This window comes from Ursus americanus, chromosome 6 (assembly GCF_024610735.1).
Source record: "Ursus americanus isolate L20-20 chromosome 6, mUrsAme1.1.p, whole genome shotgun sequence".
In the NCBI taxonomy this organism is placed as follows: domain Eukaryota; kingdom Metazoa; phylum Chordata; class Mammalia; order Carnivora; family Ursidae; genus Ursus; species Ursus americanus.
The window spans coordinates 67533229-67558686 of record NC_142132.1 but is presented as its reverse complement, the minus strand read 5'-3'; the positions used below and the strand labels follow the sequence as shown (position 1 = coordinate 67558686).

The 25458-nt window shown below is 43.7% G+C and overlaps 1 long non-coding RNA gene across 1 annotated transcript; it reads right to left on the bottom strand.

The window, feature by feature from the left end:
- Positions 1-1648: 1648 nt before the first annotated feature.
- On the bottom strand, positions 1649-25286 carry LOC148110003 (uncharacterized). The gene is made up of 3 exons (XR_015724671.1): positions 24104-25286; positions 4628-4746; positions 1649-1873 (listed from the first exon to the last, which is right to left on the bottom strand). It is a non-coding gene; the product is annotated as an uncharacterized LOC148110003 (long non-coding RNA).
- Positions 25287-25458: the final 172 nt, after the last annotated feature.

Here is a 25458-nt window from a genome sequence, read left to right as displayed (position 1 = left end):
TCAGGAAGGCTGGGGAGTGTTTTCCCTCCCTTTGGAGCTGTTTTCTTTGTTCTTAGGCACAATAGTTGACCCACAGCCTTTCCTCCTAGGTCCCCTCCCCATCTCTTGTGGGATTTCCTCCAGGAGCAAGGTCCGCCTTTGCAAGTCTTCAGGGAGCTGGGGTGGGGCAGCCCCCGGGGCGTTTTCTCCAGCCTCTGGTCCTTTGCCTTGTTAAGGAACAGATGATCAGAGGAACCGAGACTCTTCTAAGATCCCTAAGCTCCCTAAGGTTGGTGCAGAGAAAGGCAGACGGGACTAGGCTCAACCAGAAGACATCATTTGGCCTTAGACATCAGTTAAGGGCATTAGCTCAGATTAGACCAGAACACCACCCAGGACAGTCGCTGGTATAGAATGTAGGGAGAGGGTGGTCAGAGCCAAAGAAAGGGGCCACTTGATAAATATGCCCTAGCAGCCACTCCCTCCAACTCCCTTGCTGCTCACTGATCCATGGGTGAATGATTTCTGTGACTTTGGGTGGGCTGAGGCTAGATCACATTCCAACCCTGCTCTGGGAGACCCCCACGTCTGACAATCTATGGGCAAGATCGGGGTTTACAGAGAACGCAGCAAGATGCTGAGCTGGGAAGTGTAGCTTGTGTCTTTGATAGGCATGTTAAAGATAGTCCCTATTTGGTGTTTTGTTTTGTTTTTTAAGATTTATGTATTTATTTTAGAGAGAGCATGAGCAGGAGGGGCAGATGGAGAGGAAGGGGGAATCTCAAGCCGACTCTCCACTCGGTGTGGAGCCCGGCGTGGGGCTCGATCTCCTGACCCTGAGATCACGACCTGAGCTGAACCCAAGAGTCAGACACTTAACCGACTGAGCCATGCAGGCACCCCTAAAAATAGTCCCTGTTTAAAGAGAAGGGATGGGAGAGGGAGAGGGAGAAAAGAAGGAGGAAACGAAGAAAAAGGAAAACAGTCCAAATTACAACCCATATAGAGGAGAAAATATATTATAACCCAGAGAACCAAACCCGCATACATCTTTTTCATTCAGCTCACGAGATTTTCCTGTAGGAAACAAATTCAAAGAGAGAAGAGCCAGCAGATTAAAATTCCTTCCTGCTTCCTTCTGAAAGGGCTTTAATCTTACCAGGCTGACTAAACAGAGCTCTCTTTCAGCAAAGTCTGATTAGAGAAATTGCATCTTTTTCAAACAAAGAGCTATGGACAGGGCCAGCAGGGAACATCCTGGACCCTTCCTTACCTACCATCCTGCCCCCCACCCCTCACCTGTCTTGGATGTCTGCCTTCCCCTGCTGCCAGCGATTGCTTGTCAACGGCACACTGAGATTGTGCCAAGTTACCAAGAGTTGACCAAGGAACGTTTGGGCAGAAGGCAAAATGTATTGCGGACACATCTGCTTTTATTTGTGGACTTTGCATAGACGGAGTTTCAGGTTACCGTTTCCTGCCGTCCTTTGAAAGCAGCTTTGTCCGTTTCCTGGACTGAAGCATCGTGTATGTAACCATCACACAAGCGTGGAAAGGTAGGGTGGCACCCACTTGAATGGCTCACAGCACGAAAACACTGCAGGCCAGGATTCTTCACCTAGATCCCGCCATTTGTTGGTTTTGTAGTCATGTAGAGAGAAAATAACCTTTTGGGGGGGGGTATATTTCTCTGCTGGGGCTACCAAAACAAAGTGCCATAGACAGAGCCGCTTAAGCAACACGAGTTTACTTTGACAGATCTGGAGACTAGAAGCCCAAGATCACGGTGCTGGCAGGTTGGTTTCTCCTGAGGCCTCTCTCCTTGGCTTGTAGGTGGCCGGCCATCTTCTTCCTGAGTCTTCCCATGGTCTGTGTGTCTGGGCCCAGATCTCTTCTTTTTATAAGGACACCGGTCATATTGGATTAATGCCCATCCCAGTGACCTCATTTAAACTTAATTACTTTAAAGACCTTTCTCCAAATACTGTCACACTCTGAGATACTAAGAGTTAGGACTTCACATATGAATTTTGGAGGGATACTATTCAGCCCACAACATTTGGTAAAAATTGTATTGTTCTTTAGACTTTCACCCTTTCTGATGTAAAGAACATTTCAGAGTGCTGGAAAAAAAAAAAAAACCCATTTGACCACCTCTGCCTATGACGCTTGAGGACTCTGGCCTGTTCCAAGGGAACTTGTTATCTTACGTACTGTATTATGAGAAACTCTGTAGTAAACCATGAAATGCATTTTCTCTTCTGATGCCTACTGAATGACCTCATACGACTTCATAAATTAATGCACAGAAGTGATGAATAAATGACAAATAGATCCCTTAAGCACTTAAGATTTCTCTCAACAGAAATGCATGGAGAAGACCATGTGATGGGCTTCTGGGTCAGAGGTTGCCATTTATGGTCTGAATCGAATGTCTGACTTTGAGCAGCACATTCCCCCACATCAGGGGCTGTTAATTTTGTTTCTTTCTTGATGAGGCCCTTCTATTTGTTATGAGAACTTACAAACAAAGGCCTTAAGTTAGGGTCATATACGGTATAATTATTCATTACGACATAAGAATTTCTTGTGTGCCCTACTCTGTGAAGTAAGAGATTTGTAATCTCATTAAAGAAAATACACGTGCCTCACCTCTGCAGATACTAATGGAAGATCAATTCCTTAGACCATTGTCTAGGAAGTCAACAGCCCTAAATACTTCCACCTCGATGACAGGGCCAATGTTGGTCACCAGCTTTCTCTTCTCATGCTACACCCCCCACCTGGCTTCAGCTTCCACACCCAAGCTTACTGTTCCCTCCTCTACTCCTCTAGCTGGTGTCTGTCTTCTGAGCTCAGAACCTGGGGACTTCAGAGTACTCCACTCCCCACTTAATTTCCCCACACGTTACTTGAACTCCACTTGATCCAAATAGAAACCATTACCTTGCACTAAATCCTGCTCCTTCTCCTCTCCAGTCCCTGTTGGTCAAATGGCACCATCATCAATCCAACTGCCCTCCCATTCAATGTTCCAATTCCTGCAGGTTCTACTTCCTTAGGACCTCCTGAGTACACCCCAGTCTCTCCTTCCTCATTCCTACCATCCTAGACTCCACCCTCAAGTGTTCCCCCGTGGAGTTTGAAAAACTAACGGGTGCAGGGCAATATCATGGTGAATATCATGGATGAGAGAGAAACAATATCAGAATTTGGGCTCTGGAAGGTCTAGATTCAAATTCCAGTTCTTGCCACTTAATAACTGTGTGACTTTGGGGAAAGTGCTCAATCTCCACAAGTCTTGGTTTTCTCATCTGTAAAATAGGGGAAATGCCTAATTTTGGGGTGTTATTAAGTAACTTAAATAAGGTAACATATATAAAGTAGTTAGTACAGTGCCTGGAATATAATACTCAGACATCTGATCAACTAATTGCTCTGATCACAATATTTCAGTGACCCTCAATTTCCTTGGTACGTCCTGTCCTGTCAGCTCCCTTATCTCTCTGACCCCATCTCTTGACCCTGCTCATCCAACCTTCTTCCTCTCCACCATGCGGAACTCTCTGGCATTTCCAGACCAGCCACGCTTTCTCCGTTCACTGTTCCTTTATGTAAGCAAGATGCTCCCACCACCTGACCTCATGACTCCCCCTTCTCTCCTTCTCACCTTCTCCATCTTTATGATCTAGGTTAGGACTCATCCTTCCAGGAAACATCTGGTCCCTCCAGAAGTCTCCTCCTCATTCCAGAGCTTCCTTCCATCATAGCAGTGATCACATTCAACTGCCTTCATTTGTTTACTTACCTCTTTCCCTTTTCTTACTAGAACTAATTTTATGCTTTGTATTGCTTATTTCTAGGCACTGAGCCTTATATATGACAGGCATTCAATACATGTTGAATGAATGAATGATAATAGCCAATATTTATTTATCCCTTATTATGCGTCAGGGTAATATTGGCTCTGATTTCTCTTTGTTGAACTTCACAAACACTGAGTTTGTCTTGTTTCCTATGAGTAAAAAAACCTTTTTAGAAGTAATCTTTGGTTATCTGATCAGTTTGGAAAAACTTTAACCTTGGTGGAAATCTGCCTTATCACTAGTAATGCTGCTATTTGTCTCTTTCATGTTTATTACATGTCTGTAAGAAGAAAATTCAAAGGGAGGATACGCCCCAATAAGTCAATTTCTCAAGCCAGCCCTGGGGACTGAGAAATTCAGAGCTTTTCATCTTAGGTCAGCATCCTTTGGACAAACTGTCCCTGTTCACTTATCAAAATCTTACGAAATGAGAACATATCGAAAACATTATGCAAAGTGAAAAACGAGAGATACAAAGGATCGTATATGTTGTATGATTCCATTTACATGAAATGTCCAGAATAGACATATGCACAGAGACAGAAGGTAAATTAATGGTTGCCTAGGACTGGGAGTGGGAACAGGAAGTGGCTGCAAATGGACAAGGAGTTACTTTTTGGAGTAATGGAATGTTCTAAAATTGGATTGCATAGAGGGTTGTACAATTCTGCAAATTTACTAAAAACTATCAAATTGTGCACTTATGATGGATAGATTTCACAATATATAATCTATCTATATATATATTTAAAAATCCTTATGAGAACTTTCCCCAGTCTTACCTTGTTTTTTGGTGACAGTCTGGTTCTGGGAGAGATCTCCTCTCCAAATCTTCCACCCTCTGGGAACTGCAAGTCTGCTGGGTTTGTAGTTTTATAGCTCGGCCAGTCACTTGGGGAAGCTGTGACACAGACATATAAGTGGTACTTTGGACCAACTGTTGCAAGACTGTACCGGACTCCATGTGCACATCTCCTCTAGGCCATATCTGTATTTATGCTATAACTCACATTCGTGTACTTAACTCTCTAAATGGCATTTCTTCACCAAAGATAAGTGAGCATTACAGTAGCCACTTTCAGGAAATTTTGATAGCCACAGAATCATTTGAGAGTTGTCTTAGAACAAAAAGGAAACATTTCCAAATATCCAATGTTCTACCTTTTTTTTTTTTTTTTGGATTGGTATGGGAGAGCATCTGAAAGAAATCTTTGTTTTTGAGAGAAAGAGAAAGAGAGAGCGCGCATGCATATGAGAGCAGGGGGGAGGGGCAGAGTGACGGGGAGATTTTTTTTTTTTGAATCTAGATAAGATTCTGATTTTTATTTTTTTCTACAATGCTGTTTGATTTTTAAGCGTAGAAAAAGTGAAATATACATTTTGTAATGAATCCAGTATTATAACAGTGAAAAACTTTCCGTTTATATTTATTATAATAATTTGTTTAAAGATCAGAGTTAAGTCATAATCATTACTGGAGTTTTAAAAGTCACAGTAATCATTCTTTCGTCCTCTAGAAAATATATATATATATATATATATATATATATATATATATATATATATATATTTCAAAGATTTTATTTATTTATTTGACAGAGACAGCCAGCGAGAGAGGGAACACAAGCAGGGAGAGTGGGAGAGGAAGAAGCAGGCTCCTAGCAGAGGAGCCTGATGTGGGGCTCGATCCCATAATGCCGGGATCACGCCCTGAGCCGAAGGCAGATGCTTAACGACTGTGCCACCCAGGTGCCCCTAGAAAATATTTTTATATGCAAAATGAATATACGTGACTAAATATATGAAATAATTCTCTTGTTACATTTTAGAAATAAGTAATAATAATATTTTCTTGGTTACTAAATTGGTGATTAATAAAAGAAACTATAACACCATTTGCCCAATTATTTTTTAGTTTTTTAAAATTTAAATTCAATTAATTAACATATAATGTATTGGTTTCAGAGGTAGAGGTCAGTGATTCATCAGTCTTGGGTCTTATCTAACACCCAGTGCTCATTACATCACGTGCCTTACTTAAGGTGAGAGGGAAAATCTTAAGCAGGCTCTATAGTCAACACTCACAGAGCCTGATGTGGGGCTCAATCTCATGACCCTGAGATCTTGACCTGAGCTGAAATCAAGAGTTGGATGCCCAACCAACTGAGCCAGCCAGGTGCCCCGAAACTTGGGTTTTAAAATTGCTTCCTTAAGAGATTTCTAAGCCACAGCAAACTAAAATGTGAAAAACTATCAAACTGTGTCTCTCTTTTGTATCCCTTAATCACAACTCGATGGATAGCCTTTATTCTTACTATTCCCCTCTCCGTTCTGTGCTCCATCTCCCTCTGCCCCTCCTTCTCCCCCGATCTGCCTGCTTCCCTCCTGAACCACCAGAAACTTTAAAATTCAGTTATCTTTTCACATTAAATCCTCCTCGACACAGAAAATCCCTTATGCTTGGTTTTAAACCCTGTTCTTTGCCTGAGCTGAGAGCCATTGTCAAAATCTTTCCAGAGCCTTTGGAGAAATTAGACAGGATGGAGGGAAATTTACAGAGGAGTTTAGAATAGTCTCCAGACACGTAATCTAGGCCTCACAGATCTATCCCAGTCAGTTCATATGTTAGTAGGACCCTCCAATGCCAAAAACGATTGGGTTGCAAAGGCCAGTACGAGAAGACCTGAGTGTGGCTTAAAATGGCGGAGACCAGGGGGACTTAGACAAGTTGTAGATGTTGGACAAGCTCTTTTGGAAGATCTTTCCTGTGAAAACCCATCAGGCTCTGAGTCAGTCGTTAGTCAAAGAGACGAGGAGCCCCTTGGCGACTCAACAACCTTTAGACAGCATTTGGAAGTAGATCTGTCAGCAGATGTGACGCCAGCTCTCTCCTCACTTTTGGAAACAGCCTTAATCCAGAAATAGAGGTTTTAATATACAAGCAAAACCTAGAGTGGGAAAGAGCCTTTTGCCAGACCTCCAGCTCCTTGCTGAACGCTTTGAAAGAAACAGTAAGGCTCTGAATAAATTCATGAATTTACAAAACTCAGAGGGTCTGTATCCCTGAATAAGACATTCCCAAGGCCAATAACAGTTGCCCTCAGACCTTTAACCAAGGAACCTTGCTTCCTCCTCGTGACGCAGCAGCACTGACTTGACCAGGAGGGGTTTATGGTGCCAGGAAGAACACCAGATTCACTGTTCTCCTGAAGGTCTCTTCCTTGAAATCCCTGAAAACGCCCTTATTCACGGTGAGACCACAGCTAATTTGCACGTTGATTTACTATTATTCTGGTCCAAATTGGTCAAAGAAGTACAAAAAAAATGTTTCTTGAAACAGGCAGGATTTGGGAGCGAAAACCAGTAAGGTCGAGAGTCATTTATCTACGTTGCTATCCAAACTTTGCAGTATGCTGTTAAACCGGAAGCTAAAGAAGGACTAAACCCAATTGTTGAAGGCCTCACAGAGAAAATACTTGTCACTCATGGCTTGTCAGTCCACATAACACTCCTACCCTCCCTGTGGGAAAGTCCAATGGGCAAAGGTACAGATGCATTCAGGACTTGAGGGCCATAAATGGGTTGCTGTAGTACCAAAGCCAAATCAATTTCATGTCGGTGCCTTGTGCGCCCGCAGAGTTTACAGTTACAGCGTGGCATGCTGCTTCCCTCGGTGTCCCTTTACATCAAAGCAGTCAAAACTCATTTACATGCCCCTGGAGAATTAACAGTACGCCTGGACAATTTACTCCTCCTACTTTTCCGATCATCTCCCACCAGGGCTCTAAGGACCTTCCACTTCCCTGTGATTCTGCGCTTACCCAATATACGGTGAGCTTTTGCTGTGTTCTAAAGATGAGGTGAGATCCAAGGCTGATTCCATCTACCTCACTGTTTCACCCTCCTCAGAAAGGACATAGGTTTCCGAAGAGAAGTTACAATTTTGTCAAAGTCAGGTTTGTTTCCTAGGACATGCTTTATCCTAAGGAGGCCAACCCCTTAACTTCTGACATACTGCAGGACCTTCAAAACATTTCCCAGGCCAGTAACTAAGAGACAAGTAAGGGGATTCCTGGGTCTCACTGGCTGCCACAGACAATGGCTTCCAGCTCCTCTGAAATTGCCACGCCCCTAAATGACTTAACCAAGATAACGGAATCTCTCCCAACCAAGATAACAGAATCTCTCCCCGGGAGTCTAAACATGAATGGGCCTTCCATGAGCTCAAATTAGCCCTTCAACAATCCCCCACGGTGGCCTTCCTAATTATCATAAGCCTGTCTACATATTTGCATATGAGTTTCAACTTCATGGGGATCATGAGACACCAAGAACTTACTACAGTCTCTCTTGATCCAGTGACTGACCCATTTTACATTCTCATCAGCAATGTTCAAGGGCTCCAATTTCCCTACGTTTTTGCCAACACTTGTTATTGTCTGTTTTTTTAAATTCCGGCCATCCTCAGAGGTGTGAGGTGGTAGCTCACTGTGGTTTTGATTTGCGTTGCCCTAATGATGAATGATGTCCAGCATCTTTTCACATGCTTTTCTTCGGTGTATCTTATTTGGGAGAAATGTCTATGCAAGCCCTTTGTCCATTTTTAAATTGGTTTGTCTTTTTGTTGTTGAAATGAAGGAGTTCTTTATATATTCTGAATATTAAACCTCATCAGATAGATAATTTGCAAATATTTCCTTCCATTCTGTGGGTTGGTTTTTAACTCTCTCTTTTTAAAAAATTTATTATTTATTTGAGAGAGAAAGAGAGAGCAAGCACGAGTGGGGGGAGAGGCAGAGGGAGAAGCAGACTCCCCACTGAGCAGGGAGCTGGATGCAGGGCTTGATGCCAGAACCCTGAGCTGAAGGCAGACACCTAACCGACTGTGCCACCCAGGCACCCCTCTTTTAACTCTCTTGATGGTATTCTTTAAATCAAAAAAGTTTTCAGGTTTGATGAAGTCCAGTTTATTTTTTTCTTCTGTTGCCTGTGCTTTTGGGGTGTTCAGAACACATTGCCAGATTCAAGGTCATGAAGGTCTTTCCTGTGTTTTCTTCTAAGAGTTTTACAGTGTCGGCTCGTCAGTGTAAGTCTCTGATCCCTTTGTTGCTGTCTTTGACCCACTGGGAGCTAATCCTTGTATATGGTACCAGGGAGCAAATGCGGACGTTGCAGGACCATGTCCAGTTTTCCCAGCACCATTTGTTGAGGAAACTGTTCTTTCTTTGTTGAATGGTCTTGGCACCCTTGTGGAAAAATCAATTGACCGTGACTGTGAGGGTTTATTTCTGCGTTCTCCATTCTGCTTCATTGGTCTGTAGGCCTGTCTTTATGCCAGTTCCACAGCATTTAGTGGAGCTTTGTAGTAGACTTTAGGATTGGGAAGCATGTCTCTGGTTTGTTCTGCCAACCTGGTTTTAGGGTCTCCTTTAAATGTGATGGTTTCCCCTGCTGGACAGATGATCTTTTTTACTCGTTGAAAATATACAACATTTCTTTATGAAATCCTGTCACTTACTCCCTTACGTATTCCTATTCATTGTTGTAATACCTAGGACCCTGGTACTCCTCTTCTCTTCCTGAAGAAGGAGAAATTCTTAACTATCTAACCTCTGTTCATGAGTGAATAGATTTATCAGAAACTTTTAAAAAAGGCAGACTTGGGATGCCTGGGTGGCTCAGTCGGTGAAGCGTCTGCCTTCGACTCAGGTCATGGTCCCAGGGTCCAGGGATCGAGCCCCGCGTTGGGCTCCCTGCTCAGTGGGGAGTCTGCTTCTCCCTCTCCCCCCGCCCCCCTACCGCACGAGTTCTCTCTCTCTCTGTCTCAAGTAAATAAATAAATAAAATCTGGGGCGCCTGGGTGGCACAGCGGTTAAGCGTCTGCCTTCGGCTCAGGGCGTGATCCCGGCGTGATGGGATCGAGCCGACATCAGGCTCCTCAGGTATGAGCCTGCTTCTTCCTCTCCCACTCCCCCTGCTTGTGTTCCCTCTCTCGCTGGCTGTCTCTATCTCTGTCGAGTAAATAAATAAAATCTTTAAAAATAAATAAATAAATAAATAAAATCTATTAAAAAAATGCAGACTTCATCTTATTGGTTGATGGGCCATATCTTCAGATCGAAGCAGGAAAATATCCTGTAACAAACTCACTTTAGCTCTAGAACATGGTCTCTTGGCAGTGGCAAAATCAGCCCATATGGTAGAATTCCCTGTGCTCACTGGGGCTTTCCAGGTAGCTCGAGATAAGAGGGCTAATATACACATGGAGAGTAAATATGCATTTTGGGTAGTCTATGATTTTAGAATGCTTTGGGAACAGAGTCCTCTTACCCTCAACCGAAACCTTGATGAGTTTAAATTGAATTTAAATAAAAAATTAAAATAAAAAAAAAGAAGGGTAGACTCACTGAGGTTTAAAATCAGGTTTAAAAAAAACCCAGCAGGTTTGAGAAATAGGAGAATTCTTTATTCTTAGATTTACAAAAGAATGGTTTGTTTACTTTTAAAGGATTTTATTTATTTATTTGAGAGAGAGAGCACAAGGCGTGTGGGAGGCTGGTGGGCAGAGGGGGAAACAGACTCCCCGCTGAGCAGGGAGCCCGACATGAGGCTCGATCCTGGGACCCTGGGATCATGACCTGAGCTGAAGGTGGTTTTTTAATGACTGAGCCACCCAGGCATCCCCAAAATGACAATTTAAATTTCAGGTGTCCCCCTCCCCCATTTCCTTAGGTGCGTCCTGAAATGATCCCTGTGTAATTCTTCATAGGGGCCACTTGCTCACCCACTGGAAAGCTACTTGGTCAGCATGTGACACGTAAATTAGGCTGTCCTCTTCTCTCTCTTAAAATCTACTACCCGAAAGTGAAATGAAACCCAGCCTCTTCCTTTGATTCAGGGAAAGATGACTTCTTCTGAATGCATTTCTCTTTGTTTTCCCAAAGGGTTTCTCTTAACTATTTAAGCCTAAAAAAGTTTATTTGCTGGTTACGGTTGAACTGTTTTCATGGCCTCTTTTCTACTTCATTGGTAAAGCTAAGTGAAGACTAGGGAGCAGTTCCTTGGGAAGTGTAGCTCCCAGAGCCTAGAAGCATCCACAGTCAGAGTATCTGAGCCCAGATCTGGCTTCCTGGCCATTAAGCCATGTCCTCAGGCAAGCCACTTAATTTCATCCATAAAATGTGGATAATATGCACTCTGACTGCTTAATCGGTTGTTGTGATGACCAAATGAGATAATGTATGAGAAAGTGTTCCTTAAAAGGTACAAAGTGGTTATCTGTGAGAGGTGGGACTATGGGCCAACTTTCTTTTCTTCCAAATGTTTTGTTCTATAGGTTATATCATTTATACTTTAAAAAATAATATTTAATTTTATTTAACTGGTATTCAATGTTATATATTTTAAAAAGAAAGGATGCTGGGCTGCACAAATAGAAATTAAATTAATCTTCTTTTGATATTGCTCTAATTTTATACATTTTCCTAATAAAATGCATAAATTGCTAACTAAGTTTCAAACTGATGGGGTCAGGATGTCTGGGGGACCTGAGCATGTAGAAAATAGTGAAGCTGTATATTTAAACATTAAGAAAAATAGAAATTGGGGTGCCTGGCTGGCTTAGTTGGTGGAGCTTGTGGCTCTTGATCTCAGGGTTGTAAGTTCCAGCCCCATACTGGGCATAGAGTTTACTTAAAAAAAATTTTTTAAATGAAAAAAAAAAAAAAGAAGATAGAAAAATAAGAGTTCTCAGGTCCTAAGAGAAGAAAGACAATTCTTGGAAATTTGGTTAATTTAAATAAGACAAATTACCTAGAGCTAGTAGAGTCCTACAGCTAAGAAGTGAGCCTCTGTTTCCTGCACCAGCTGCGTGGTGTTCATGTGGGTCTGTCCCCTCTGGCCGGTGGGAACTCAGTGTCTCCTGGCCCTGTGGCAGCTTGGCAATTGTTCACCAGCAGCTTCTCGGTAGTGGTTCCTTGTTGTCACACCCCACGCATGCACAGCGAGGTGCTCAGCCGACATCAGGGTAGCCCCGGGTAGATTTTGGACCACTCAGCACGGCCCTCTCCTCTCCAGTGTTCTGGCCACACCAGCTGCCTGTCCAAATGTCCATCTCACCTTCCCCAGCATCTCCACCTCCTGCTGGGCCTGGCTTCTGGAAAGTGCCTCCCAGAGAAAAAGCCAGGGCAACTGTAGGACTCTCCTCCCTATTTGGGATTGCTCTCTCGGGGACCAGTCCCTGTTGCCTGTTGTCTAAGATCTGGAAACATCCGGTTCCTAGCGTTCATTCAGTTTTCTAGCTGTTTAGGGCTGGAGAGCAACTCTGGTAGCAGTGACCCCCATACGGCCAAGGTCAGAGGCCCTCAAACAAATTTTTGAAGTTACAGCCTTCATATCCTCAAAGAGATTGCTCCTATTCCAGATTAGAAATTCAGTGAGTTCAGGACTGACACGTAAGTTTTGTATCTCTTATAAAACCACTGGAAGTTACAGAGCAAAATTGAGGGATGATTCATTCAACTAAGAATTATCGAATGCCTACCATATGCCCGGTTTTCATTTGGCCCAGGGGATACAGTAGAAAACAAGATATCAAAGTCCCTGCTTCCTGATAAAAATCGTTAGTGGCCCAGAGCGTACAATTTAAGGGATAAAGAAAAGTCTCACTAGTTACTAGAGCATCCTCTTCCCATTCCACCTGCCCTGACATCACCTTTCCTTCTTATTCACTTTAAACTGCCCGCTGTTAGGATTGATTCTACAAATCTTTTCCCTCTAGCTACTGAGTGCTTTGTACTGTGCTAGATGCTGGGGATGATTCCAGTACGCCGAGCAAAAAACAACTTCTACTACCAAGTAGCTTAAAACTGGTAGCCGATTGGGGCACCTGGGTAGCGCAGTCGTTAAGCGTCTGCCTTCGGCTCAGGGCGTGATCCTGGTGTTCCGGGATCGAGTCCCACATCGGGCTCCTCGGCTGGGAGCCTGCTTCTTCCTCTCCCACTTCCCCTGCTGTGTTCCCTCTCTCGCTGGCTGTCTCTCTGTCACATAAACAAATAAAATCTTTAAAAAAAAAAAAACAACTGGTAGCCGAGATGAGGCTTGCATACAAATAATTAATAAATTCAACTCCCCAGGGTCACTTGTCTCCCCAGGAATATTAGTTTATAAGATAAACAGACACCGGGAGATACAGAGTCTCTGTAATTCTCCTCCAGCAGCTTCCAAGAATAAGGGAAGCACTGAGAGGTCTTCTACTTCGTGGTTTTGCCTGGAGTCCATCTTGGGAGGGGCAGGAGGAGGGACTGCTTTCTTGACCGCCAGGCCCATAGATTTACCTGCCATTGGACTTCTGATTGGAAGTTCCTCCATTACCTCAAAACTCAATATGTATCCAGCTGACTTCTTCTTTGTGTCCTTAACGTTCCTTCTCTTCGAAAGCAGCAGCACCATTCACCCTGCTGCCCGAAACAGAACTCTGGACTCACCCTTGACCTCTTCTCTCTCTTCTCTCAGACCTAATCTCTCAGACCCTATCTGTCAGTCGGACCCTTCCTCTCCACCCTCTGGAGTAAGCTTCCTGATTAAGTGTTCTCACCTGCCTTGTGCTTGGCTATACCCCCGTAGAATAGGTGCTTAAGAGATAGTTACCTAGTTTCCAAATGAATGAATGAATGAATGGAGCCTCACTACTACTTTGGTCTAGGCCTTAATGTTTTCAGATGAAGTGTTACGATAGTCTAAGTAGGTTCAAGGATGGCAAATAAAAAACACTTGAATCGTGGACTACAACTCTGCCAAAAGGATCTTTCCAAAATACCCTCGATTTTTGTTATTCATTATGTTCTACGACATTGCCACAGACACTGAATTAATGAATGGAGAATCATTACTTCTAAGGGGAGACATGATGAAGAGAGCCTCTTCATCAACCCATTACTGCATAACCTGGCTTTATGGGTGTTTCAGTTTAAAGATGCCTTACCTAATATGTATCGCTGGTTCATTGACACGGAGCTCACAGCCACCAGCACCACGACTCCTGCCTGAATGGAGCTTATCTAACACAGTCATTTTCTCCATACAGCACATCCAGCCTTCCCGCACTTGGAAGCTCTCACCAGCACCTTGGCACTAAGCTCGGGGGCCATTTTAAACAATGAAATCACAAACAGAAAGCAAAAGAAATGCAAAAAAATGTAATGCTAGATAGCCTGCAGAAAGAACACTTGTTTACAGTGTGAGCTGAAACAAGAAGACGGAGCATCACCTTGTTTGACCCCAGCTGAGAATGTGTGCATGGGGAGACTCAAAATTTTCACCTCTTTGTACATATCCACCAGTGACCATGAAAGTGCCGCAAATATTGATTTTGAGGTCACAAGTAAATTTTATCGAGTAGGAAAATTCACAAATCCAGAATCTACAAATCCAGAACCTGTGAATAATGAGGATGAACCCTAACACTTGATCCTGTCACCCCTCCAATCCTCCCCCACCTGAGCCTAGAGTGACTTACCATTAAGTCACCTAGAGTGACTTACTCAGCAAACTGGGCTTCATTCACTCCCACTTTAATCGGAGGACCAAACACTTCTATTTCACTTCTGAGCTCATGTGCTTGTCTCCTGTGCTTCTTGGGGGGGAGAAACCATTTATTTGCTTATACTCTAATCACCTAATACAGTGGCTGCTGGCACAGGGTAGTATCGATATCTAGGACAGATGAAGGATAGCCATTATTTAAAAAGTTGTTTTCAATTTCCTATTAATAAATTTGCCAGCAGCGAGCGCATAAATCTATTTAACCAGTTAATTAAACTCTGGTACTAAACTTCCCAGCAGAAGGACGAGAAAAGGACCACACTGCTCTTTGCCATTCAGTTTGGTTAACTTGCAGAATTGAATAAAGCCCAGTTTGCTTTCACTCTGCTGCACGGGACACTGATGACTTTGTCTAAACTCTGTCTGATGCTCCGATTCTATTTACATGCCAATTCCCCTTTGCTCTTTGTGCAGATTCCTGGCCAATGTGTGCTGAGAGCTTTCAGTCTCTGCCACTCTGTCCAGTGAATTTTAACCCCATTATTTGATATTCATTTAAATACTGAGCAATGCCAGTGGGGAAACCCCATGATTTTGGATTTCAGTTAAGCTGTTATCTGCAAAGAAGTGTTCCCACCAAAGCGTTCTTGGAAACGCTGACCATTATTAAGGGAGCTTTTGAATGGCTTGTTTCAAGTTGAATCTTGTCAACTGAACGGCGTTTATTGTATGTGACTGTCCCAGTGACCATGATAGTCATTCTCTCAACTCTCATTTATTCAGGATAAAAAAGAAAGCGTGCATACACAGTCTCTGAGGATAATTCTCAACTATACACAGCCAGTCATCAAGTCCTATGGGTTTTGGTTTTGGTTTCGGTTTTGGGGTTTTTTTGGTTGTTATTACTTTTTAAAATCATCTCTCTCTCTCTCTATATATATATATATATTTTTTTTTTTAGCTTATTTATTTATTTATTTGACAGACAGAGACAGCGAGAGAGGGAACACAAGCAAGGGGAGTGGGAGAGGGAGAAGCAGGCTTCCCGCCAAGAAAGGGAGCCCGATGCGGGGCTGGATCCCAGCACGCTGGGATCATGACCTGAGCTGAAGGCAGATGCTTAACGGCTAAGCCACCCAGGAGCCCCTAAATCACAACTCTTATACCTTGTCTCCTCTCTATCCTCACAGCCAGACCCTCAGTCCAGGGCCAGCTTTAACTCCTGCATGGACCAAAACATTAGCTTCTTCATTGTCCTTTCCTTGTTTTAGTGTGTCAGCTCCTCCCCTCCCCCACCAGTCCATTCTGTACCTGTGCCTTGCCAGTACTCAAAACCCGACTTCACTCTCTCCCTTTCTCCACCGTCTTGGTGTGTGCAGTTGACCCTGTTCCCTAGGGCTGCTCACAAGACTTTCGGGATCATGAGATTTATGGCAAGAAACAAAAGCAGAATTGTCCTGCTCCCCAGTACATTCAAACAAAACAGAATCAGGTCCGACTCCAAGAATGGACCTTGGAGAAGAACCACGCTGGGTCTATAAGGAATCCCACATGAGATATACACATATCTGTGCCATATCAAGGTCAATAGCATCTTATCATGTCAAGCTGAAAACATCACCGTCTCTGGACAGTTGGCCATGTTTTCTTAGGAAAATGATTTTTCTCTTTGTTTCTATGCTTCTGCACTAGTAGTTTGGTTCAGTAATAAATATGGGAGACATTTTGGTGGAAAAACAGCCCACAGATTTCTTCATTCCTGCACTAGCAATATCTATATTTCCTTTCTGCTGAAAAGCAAGTCCAAGAACACTATCCCGGGCTTCACAGCGAAGGATCCCACCTGGTCTCTGTGGGGTCCTCGGCTCGGTTCCATGACTTGCTCTCTGTTCAGATCATCGTCCTCACTCTTGCTCACAAGCACATGGGCCATCTCACCGTGTCACTCATGGTGGCCCCTGTGCTAGAAAGACTGTCTCTTTATCTCCTAAAAGGTCCAGAGAAGTTCAACTCCCTTTCCTCGGTCCTTCTCTAGTGACAGTCCCCATTTGTGAACTGGAGCCTATAGCACTCTGGTTTGGTATTTGTATGAATCAATAATGCTTGTTATTGTTTTGAACCTTTTCACATACGTATATCTGAATTGTAAGCCCTTAGCAGTCCAGGGCTTACTTTATTTTTTTTTTAAAGATTTTATTTATTTATTAGACAGAGATAGAGACAGCCAGCGAGAGAGGGAACACAAGCAGGGGGAGTGGGAGAGGAAGAAGCAGGCTCATAGCAGAGGAGCCTGATGTGGGGCTCGATCCCATAACGCCAGGATCACGCCCTGAGCCGAAGGCAGACGCTTAACCGCTGTGCCCCCCAGGCGCCCCCCCCAGGGCTTACTTTAGACCAGTGCTGTCCAATAGAAATATAATGTGAGGGGCGCCTGGGTAGTTCAGTTGGTGTCCGACTCTTGATGTCAGCTCAGGTCATGACCTCAGGGTTCTGAGACTGAGCCCCACATCAGGCTCCTTGCTGGGCATGGGGCCTGCTTGAGTCTCTCTCCCAGGGGCATCTGGGTGGCTCAGTCATTAAGCATCTGTCTTTGCTTCAGGGTATGATCCCAGGGTCCTGGGATCGAGCCCCACATCAGGCTCCTCCGCCATGAGCCTGCTTCTTCCTCTCCCACTCCCCCTGCTTGTGTTCCCTCTCTCGCTGGCGGTCTCTCTCTCTGTCAAATAAATAAATAAATAAATCTTAAAAAAAAAAAAAAGAGTCTCTCTCCTTCTCCCTCTGCCCCTCCCTACCCCACTCTTTCCCTCTTTCTCTCTAAAAGAAAAGAAAAGAAAAGAAAAGAAAAGAAATATCATGTGAACTGCAAAAGCAAGCCTCATATGTAATTACAACTTTTCTGGTAGCCACATAATAAACAGGTGAAATTAATTTTAATGAAATATTTTATTTAACCAAATATATCCAGAATATTGTTTTTTTAACATGCAATCAACACGAACAATTGTTAAGGAGACACCTTAAATTCCTTATCTCCTACTGTCTTTGGAATCCCAGTGTGTATTTTATACCTACAGCACATCTCAATTTGGCCTAGCCACATTTCAAGCTGGCAGCAGTCCTCTGGGGCTAGGGGCTCTCCTACCAGACAGCTCGGTCTTAAGCATTATCAGCCCCTGATATCCCACACGGTTGAGTGATAGTAAAATGTACTCAAAGAATGTGAGTCCACAGATTGTTGTTGTACTGGAGGAGGGACTCTGGCACAAGTCTCTGTCCTTGACCCTGTTCTGTTTATCACTTTTACTGATGGCATGGATACTGCATGGTTAAGAACAGCCACTCTGCAGGGCTCCTGGGTGGCTCAGTTAAGCGTCCAACTCTTGATTTCCGCTCAGGTCCTGATCTCAGGGTCTTGAGATCGAGCCCCGGATCAGGCTCCATAATGGGTGTGAAGTCTACTTAAGATTCTCTCTTTCCCTCTCTAAAAAAAAAAGAACAGCCACTCTGTGATGTGCATATAGTTAGCAATACTGTACTGTATCCTTAAACATTTCAGATGAGCGCTGAGTAATGTACAGAATTGTCGAATCATTATATTGTACACATGAAACTAATATAACACTGTGTGTTAATTATACGTTTTTAGTAAAGGGTGCATTTCATGTTATGTGTTTTTTTTTAACACAACTTAAAAAAAAAAGAACACTTGCTCTGAGTCAGAGAGAGCTTAATTTCAAATCTTGGCTCTACCACTAAATACATGTGTGAATGGGAGCAAGTTAATTTTCTTCTCTTAACTTTGGTTTCATCATCCATAAATGGGGATAATTACACCAACCTCAAAGGACTGTTTTGAAGAGTAAATTAGATACTGCTGTGAAATGCTTACCCCAGTACACAGAACATATTGAGCCCCTAAAAATATTAGGTTTTACTACCATTATTATTATCATAAATGGTATATTTATTAATTTGGCAGATGAGATAATTCTGGGAAAGCTAGGTCTTTTAGTTAGATTAAAAAATCAAGATTCAAAAGGCTTTTCCCAGATTCGATAGGTTGAATAAAATAAGATGAAATCTAATCTAAATAAGTTGAAGTATTGCATTTAAGTTAAAAAAAAAACCCATCTACACAAAAAGAAGCTTTCAGATTAACTATAGCTCAGACAACAAGGGTCACATGAATATTCATTGACTAAGTATAGCTAAGAATAAAATTATGATTTGCTAAAGATATTATTTATTTATTTATTTGAGAGAGAGAAAGAGAGACCAAGAGAGCATAAGCAGGGGGAGCAGCAGGGGAAGAAGGAGAAAGAGAATCTCAAGCTGACTCCACACCCAGTGCGGAGCCTGAGCTGGGGCTCGATCTCACGACACTGAGATCATGACCTGAGCTGAAACCAAGAGTTGGACGCTTAACCGACTGAGCCACCTGTGTGCCCCAAGCATAAAATTATAATTACACTTTTTATTTTATTAAGTATTTCACCTAAAATGCAAACAGTACAAAAGGGTATAAAGTGAAAGGTTAAAAATCTCACTCTCAGAATCCCCCTTTCCCACTCCTGCTTTGGTACATGTCCTTCCAGAAACATCCTATGCTGAAATAAATGTATTTATTTATCTTTCTTTTTTTTTTAATGCAAGCACTTATGGAGACAGGCTATTATTCTCTTTGCAACTTATTTGAGAAGGAGTTAAAATTTAAGCTGAGCTGAAGTTCACTATTTTTCAGAAATGTGTCAACTCCAACTTTGATTTTAAACTTCAGAAGAAGTAGGCTAACAGTAAAATGAAGGAAACACTCCAAAGCTATTTAGAACTTGTCCAACACATCTGGAATTTTTCACTCACATATGGACACTACCTTTTAAGAAAAACACAGACAAACTGTCATGTGTCTGGCAGAGAGTGATTAAGGGGGCAAAGTAGTTCAAAACCATATCTTCACAGACGCCCAGCTGCAGGACCTAAGAATGTTATCCCCAAGGAAGAGCTATCTCAGAGGAATGTGCTAGATGTTAAATGGGAGGAAAAATAGCCATTTGGATGACCTCAGAGAGCAGGGCATAACCGGGGTTCTAACAGTTGGAAGGCATATTTTGACTCAGTAAGGACTTGGTGGAGATAAGTGAAATAACGCAGGAACAGAGCTTTTTAAATTAGACGCCACCAGGGAGGAATATTATTTCTAAAAATTAGAAAGGTCTGAAGTTTGAATGTGTAACCAAGTGTGACCCCCCCCCAATCATTTCAGATTTTAAGGACAGGCTGGTACCCCATTAAGGAACATAATTGCCATGTTCTTCAAAGCATTTCATTCATTATCTCAGAGTAACTTATTTGTATCTTTGAGCCTGGCTCATTGCCTGGCACAAAGCAGATTAAAGTGGAAGGAAGGAAGAAAGGAAGGGAGGGAGGGAGGGAGGGAGGAAGGGAAACGAATGAGTGATATCAACCCCAGCATCCCAACCAGCTTGCGCATCTAATTTCATAGTCTCCTTTTGCCTTGATTTTCCCCAGTTACTGCTCTAATGCTCTACCCCACTTGCCCATCTCCTCTTCCACTAGATTCAGTTACCGCTGAAAACTTATGATACTTCTTCCCCTCTCCCAAGGGGCATTTTATTGCCTGGTTAAGCCTCCCTGGCTAGGGGCTTCACCTTGCACTCTAGAAAACGGAGCTTGTGGCAGATTCTTTCCAAATGCTAAAATTCATTTGCTGTCTGTTCTAGGCTTGTGCGCTCTCTTTTGTCTTTTTCTAGGGCTAGTGAGTGCAAGTGTTTCTAAATCTTGGTTGGGGGTGTTCTCCTTGTGATTGTTTCCACTGCTGTCACTGTGCAGACCCTTCTCCACAGGCCTTTCCACAACCGAATAGTTGCCTGGCTTCTGCCTCAGGCCTCTCCCCCATAAGAAGCTGCCTGGAGGGGGAGGTCCCGGTCCCGCTGTTTCTCAGCTAAGCAAATGGGCAAATCAAAGACCTTCCATGAACCCCTTACTCCTCATTCCTCAGATGGAACTCTGGGCAGTACCTCCCAGAGGTTGTGCGGGTCAAATGAGAAAAATCTACGAGAAAGCGCTTTAAAATGCCCCAGGTGCTGGGTATTTCTGTTTCCTGTCCCCTGCTTTCTGCCACCTAATCGAGGCCTTCATGTCCTCTCAACTCAAAGATGCATGAGCCTCTCAGCTACTCTCCCTGCCTCTACCTCCAGCCTATAGGAACTGCAAGTAAGTGCCTGAACGATCCTTCTAAAGCTCAGATTATGTTGCTCTAAAGTGCTCAACATAATTAAAATAAGAACTTAAAATAAAAAAAAAATAAGGTGCTCGATAGCTTCCCATTGCCTAAGACATAGAGTTCACACTTCACAGCATGCAGTTTGAAACTCTTCCCAGCCTGATACCCAAGCCACTGTTCAGCTTCTCTGCCCCTTGTCTCCCAAAAGCAACCCACCTTCCAACTAACTAGGACTCTCCCTGCCCCTCCGTGGTCTGGCTTTGCTTACTTAAAGTCGAATCCTATTTAAGTGAACACGTTTCTATCGCACCTTTTCTGAACCCCACAAGGAACCTTTCTCTGCTGGGACTGCCGCAGTATTTGGTTTCTGCTTCTGTTACAATGTGATTCCTCCTGATGGATGGTAAGTGATTTGAATTCATGGACTGAACCACATCTGTCTTTATGTTCGTCATCGAACTGAACACTGTGGTTTACGCACAGTAGGTACTCAACGAGTTAATGATATATATTTTTAAAGAATTTTTATATCACTAGGTGCCTAGCATTGTGTTGGGTGCTACAACAACTACCAAAAAAAGCCTCATAGGGCTGTTGGCTGGCTTAGTTGGGAGAGCATGCGATTCTTGATCTTGGAGTTAGGAGTTCAAGCCCCACAATGGGCACAGAGCTTACTTAAAACAAAACAAAACAAAACCCACATACCCTTAAAAATAGAACAACCCTATGATCCAACAATTGCACTGCTAGGTATTTACCCAAAAATGCTAATTCAAAGGGATACATGGACTCCTGTTCATAGCAGCATTATCTACAATAGCCAAATTATGGAAACTGTCCAAGTGTCCATCAACTGATGAATGGATAAAGAAGAAGTGGTGTGTGTGTGTGTGTGTGTGTGTGTGTGTGTGTGTAATGGAATATTACTCAGCCATAAAAAGAATGAAATCTTGCCATTTGCAATGCTGTGGATGCTAGATAATATTATACTAAGTGAAATAAGTCAGAGAAAGACAAATACCATGTGATTTCACTCATACTTGAAATTTAAGAAACAAAACAAATGATCATAGGGGAAAAAAAGAGAGAGAGGCAAACCAAGAAATGGACCCTTAAGTATAGAGAACAGACTGATGGTCCCCAGAGGGGAGGTGGGTGGGGAGGTGGGGGAAATAGTGATGGGCATTAAGGTGATGGGGCTTAAGGGGTGCACTTGCGATGAGCACCAGGTAATGTATGGACATGCGGAATCACTATATTGTGCACCTAAAACTAATGGTACACTGTATATTAACTAAGTGGAATTTAAATAAAAACCCAAAAAAAACCAACCTAAAAAACTAAAAACGAAATACCCTCTCCTCCCTCAATAAACTTCCTTAAAAAAACAAACAAACAAACAAACAAACAGTTGTGTCCTTATTCCTAACTATATAAACTTAAATATTTGCAACAGGGGATCTCATAATGGAGCAAGCAAGCCTAGCTAAGACAATCTCTTTTTAAATAGGGTGGCGGGGAGGCCACAGGGGAGGAGGAATTTATACATATTCTCATCAGTGGAACTGTAAACTTTTTGAATTTTTAAGCCAGCCTCAAGTCCTCAGTCTGGAGTTACCCCTCCGCGGCACACAACTCAGGGCAACCGGATCCTCTCCCTCCTTCACTTGGAAAGGGGCCCATTCGGTTTAACAAACTTCCATCCCTCATTTGCATATTGACCCCACCAATCCCAGTTAATCTCCTTTCAATCCCTCGTTCACGTGGAGGACCTAGATGAAAACTACAGGTGTAATCTTTCACCTTTATAACTCTTGCCTCCCTCTCTGTCTTCCTTAGAACACAAGTCGTGTTTCTACCTGAAACTGTGTCTCCCAAATGGCAATTCTAATTGCTCAAGTAAACAGCTGTTTACTTTCGTTTTCAGTGAACTCTTTCTCAGTTGACATATTGTTGAGATGATATAGCAACAACTTAAAAAACTATATAAAAGAGTCTACAATTCAATACATTTGCCAAAATTTTGGCCAAATACATTGCACAATTGCTCTCAAGAGTATTCTAATTTTAGGTTTTGCCACACGTGAGAAACAAGAACCGTGGACAAGAAGAGAAACTTTTCCAGGTGCCTGGGTGGCTCAGTCTGTGAAGCGTCTGCCTTCGGCTCAGGTCGTGACCCCAGGGTCCTGGGATTAAGCCCCACATTGGGCTCCCTGCTCAGCAGGAAGCCTGCTTCTCCCTCTCCCTCTGCCTGCCACTGCCCCTGCTTGTGTTCTCTCTCTCTCTCTCTCTCTCATATAAATAAAATCTTAAAGAAAAGAAAAAACAACTCTGCCTTTCCTGACCTCCAAGAACTTGTGAACAACAAAACAAAAAGATATGAAAAAAAGGTTGATTTAGGCTGTAGAGGAGTTGCTGGGCCTCCCTCTGGCTCAAGGTCAGAATACTGGTGTTTCAGAATTGAATTAAAGCAAAAAACACGTAGAGTTGGCCCTTAACTACAGAGGTTTGAACTGCGCAGATCCACTTTATGCAGACTTTTTTCCAACAAGTACAGTACAGTAAATGTACTTTCTCTTCGCCCTGATTTTCTTCATCACGTTTTCTGGTCTCTAGCTTTATTCTAAGAATACAGTATAGAATACAGAAACATACAAACACGTTCATCGGCCGTTTATGTGATTGGTAAGGCCTCTGGTCAACAGTAGGCTAGCAGTAATTCAGTTTTGGAGGAGTCAAAAGTTATACGGGGATTTTTGACTGCCCTTCACCACTGTGTTGTTTAAGGCTTAACTGTATTTTCGGGAGTTATTTATTACTGCATTCCTCTTAAAAGCATGAATCTTAAAACGTATCTTAGATTGGCCTTTGAATAAGCAGGCACTGACTGACGTTTTCCGCGGGTGTTAAAATATTTGGGGAGCTCTTGCATAATTGCCTTTTGGGTTTATACGAATAAAGTCTTAGCAGCATAGAAAGTCTGTGGTGATTTCTATTCACACCGGGATGTTATGTGTTGATGTAAGGGGGACTATTTCAATATGTTCACCCCACTGAGTATGTGCCAGAACACAGAGCCAACCTTTAAAACCATGGGTTGGCATCATTAGAGCTGTCCGTCATGTCCTGGCACCAGGGACCTCACGTTGCTATCTTAGCAGGTCCTAACCTTCTTTCCTTATCATCCACAATCTCCTCGAGTATGTGCTTTAAAATGATTCCAGATCCCTGATGCTTGGAAATGACCTGTCTGTTCCCTGCACCACGGCGTGCCAGTCCTATCATCAGCTAACATCAATGATTTCTGCTAGGCTTTGCAGGACAGACAGCAATGTGACGCACGGAATTAAAGGCATTCATGCCAGGGTGTGAGCAAAAGATCAACATATTTCCCATCCCCTCCACCCCTTAGTCCCCAATTTGTAACTCTCCCAATGACACCCACTATTTAAATAGGCTAATGAATGAATACCTGAAATCCGGAAATGTGACTAGGTAATTAGCAGAAGGCGAGGCACCCTGATGAGGTGGAAAATTCTGGGCAGTGGGTGGGGTGGGAAGGCTTCCTGATGCCCTCAAATCACACTGTCTGCCCTGGGGCTTCTTCATGTCAATCTCATGCAGCGGCAAGGGTCCAGCAGAGAACATTTGCCAATGTGAAACGCACTGATTATGGGGTGGGCTCTTTGCGGGGGTGGATTAAAGGGGGAAAAGACCCCCCAAAATGCAGGCCTCTTTTATGTTGGGTGTCTGAAGCGCTCAGAACACTTTATAATTATGATCCTATTGGGTATTTAGAACAATTAAATCCCTTCGATAATTAAAATCAGTTACCAGTGGGAATTCAATTATCCACTCTATACGTACTGCTTCGGGTTTTAATCTGCGGTGGGGCTGTTGTCCGCTGATCGGTCCTTCCTCCCTTACTTTTCTGTCTCTAATCCGGCTATAACTGTCATTTTTATTCTTCCTAGAACGGGTACAGTCGGTTTCTCTTCTCCTTTTCTCTCCCTCTCTGAGGTGTGGGTTGTGATTGCTTATTTTTGCCTCAGAGCTGATGGATAGTGTCCGAGATTTAAGTTTTCTCCACTTTCGTAACATTTCTATTAAAAATTACTCTCTTGTTCAAGGCCAGGCTGAAAGACGGGTTTGTTTGCGTTTCGAAGTTCCAAAAGTGGACCCGGAGCTCTTCTTGGCTGCTGTCGGGATGGCTGGACATTGTCATTGACTGAGGCCAGGCTGCCCTGGAGGGAATAAGTGACTTGCACAGGTCTGGGTGTCCCAACCCTGCCGGCGGCGAGCTGAATGTAACCAGAGGCTGTCGGGACTCAGCCCTCGCGGAGAGGCGGGGGTCCTGTGGCCAGACCCGGCCTCCCGCACCTCCGCCGCCTGGGCCCTAGTTTCCGGGGACGAAGACCGCGGGCAGGATCGCCAGCACTGCCCTACCTCCCCTCCGACGTCCCGCCGCCCGGAGCGGCAGCCTTTGTCCTCCACTCCCTCACCAGCCGTCCGTCGGGTTGCATCCGACACTGGGGCTCCCTTCCTAATTACCAGCAGCTTTGGCGGTTGGTGAGAAGCCCACCTCGCCGGCAGTGGGGAAAGCCGGGCCAGGGCTCGGTTCCGGGAGGATTGTGGTCAGGTGAGGGGGGAGTCCCGGGAGGGGCCGGAGGTTAGTAAGGGCGCCAGGACGGGCGCAGGGGTGGAGTTGGGGCGGCGGCACAAGGGAGGGGCTGGAGGTGAGCCTGGAGACCCGGCGGCGGGCAGGGGTGGGGGCGGGGCGGGAGGTAAGGGGGCGGGGTTGGAGGCGTGCCGTGACGCGGGGGCGGG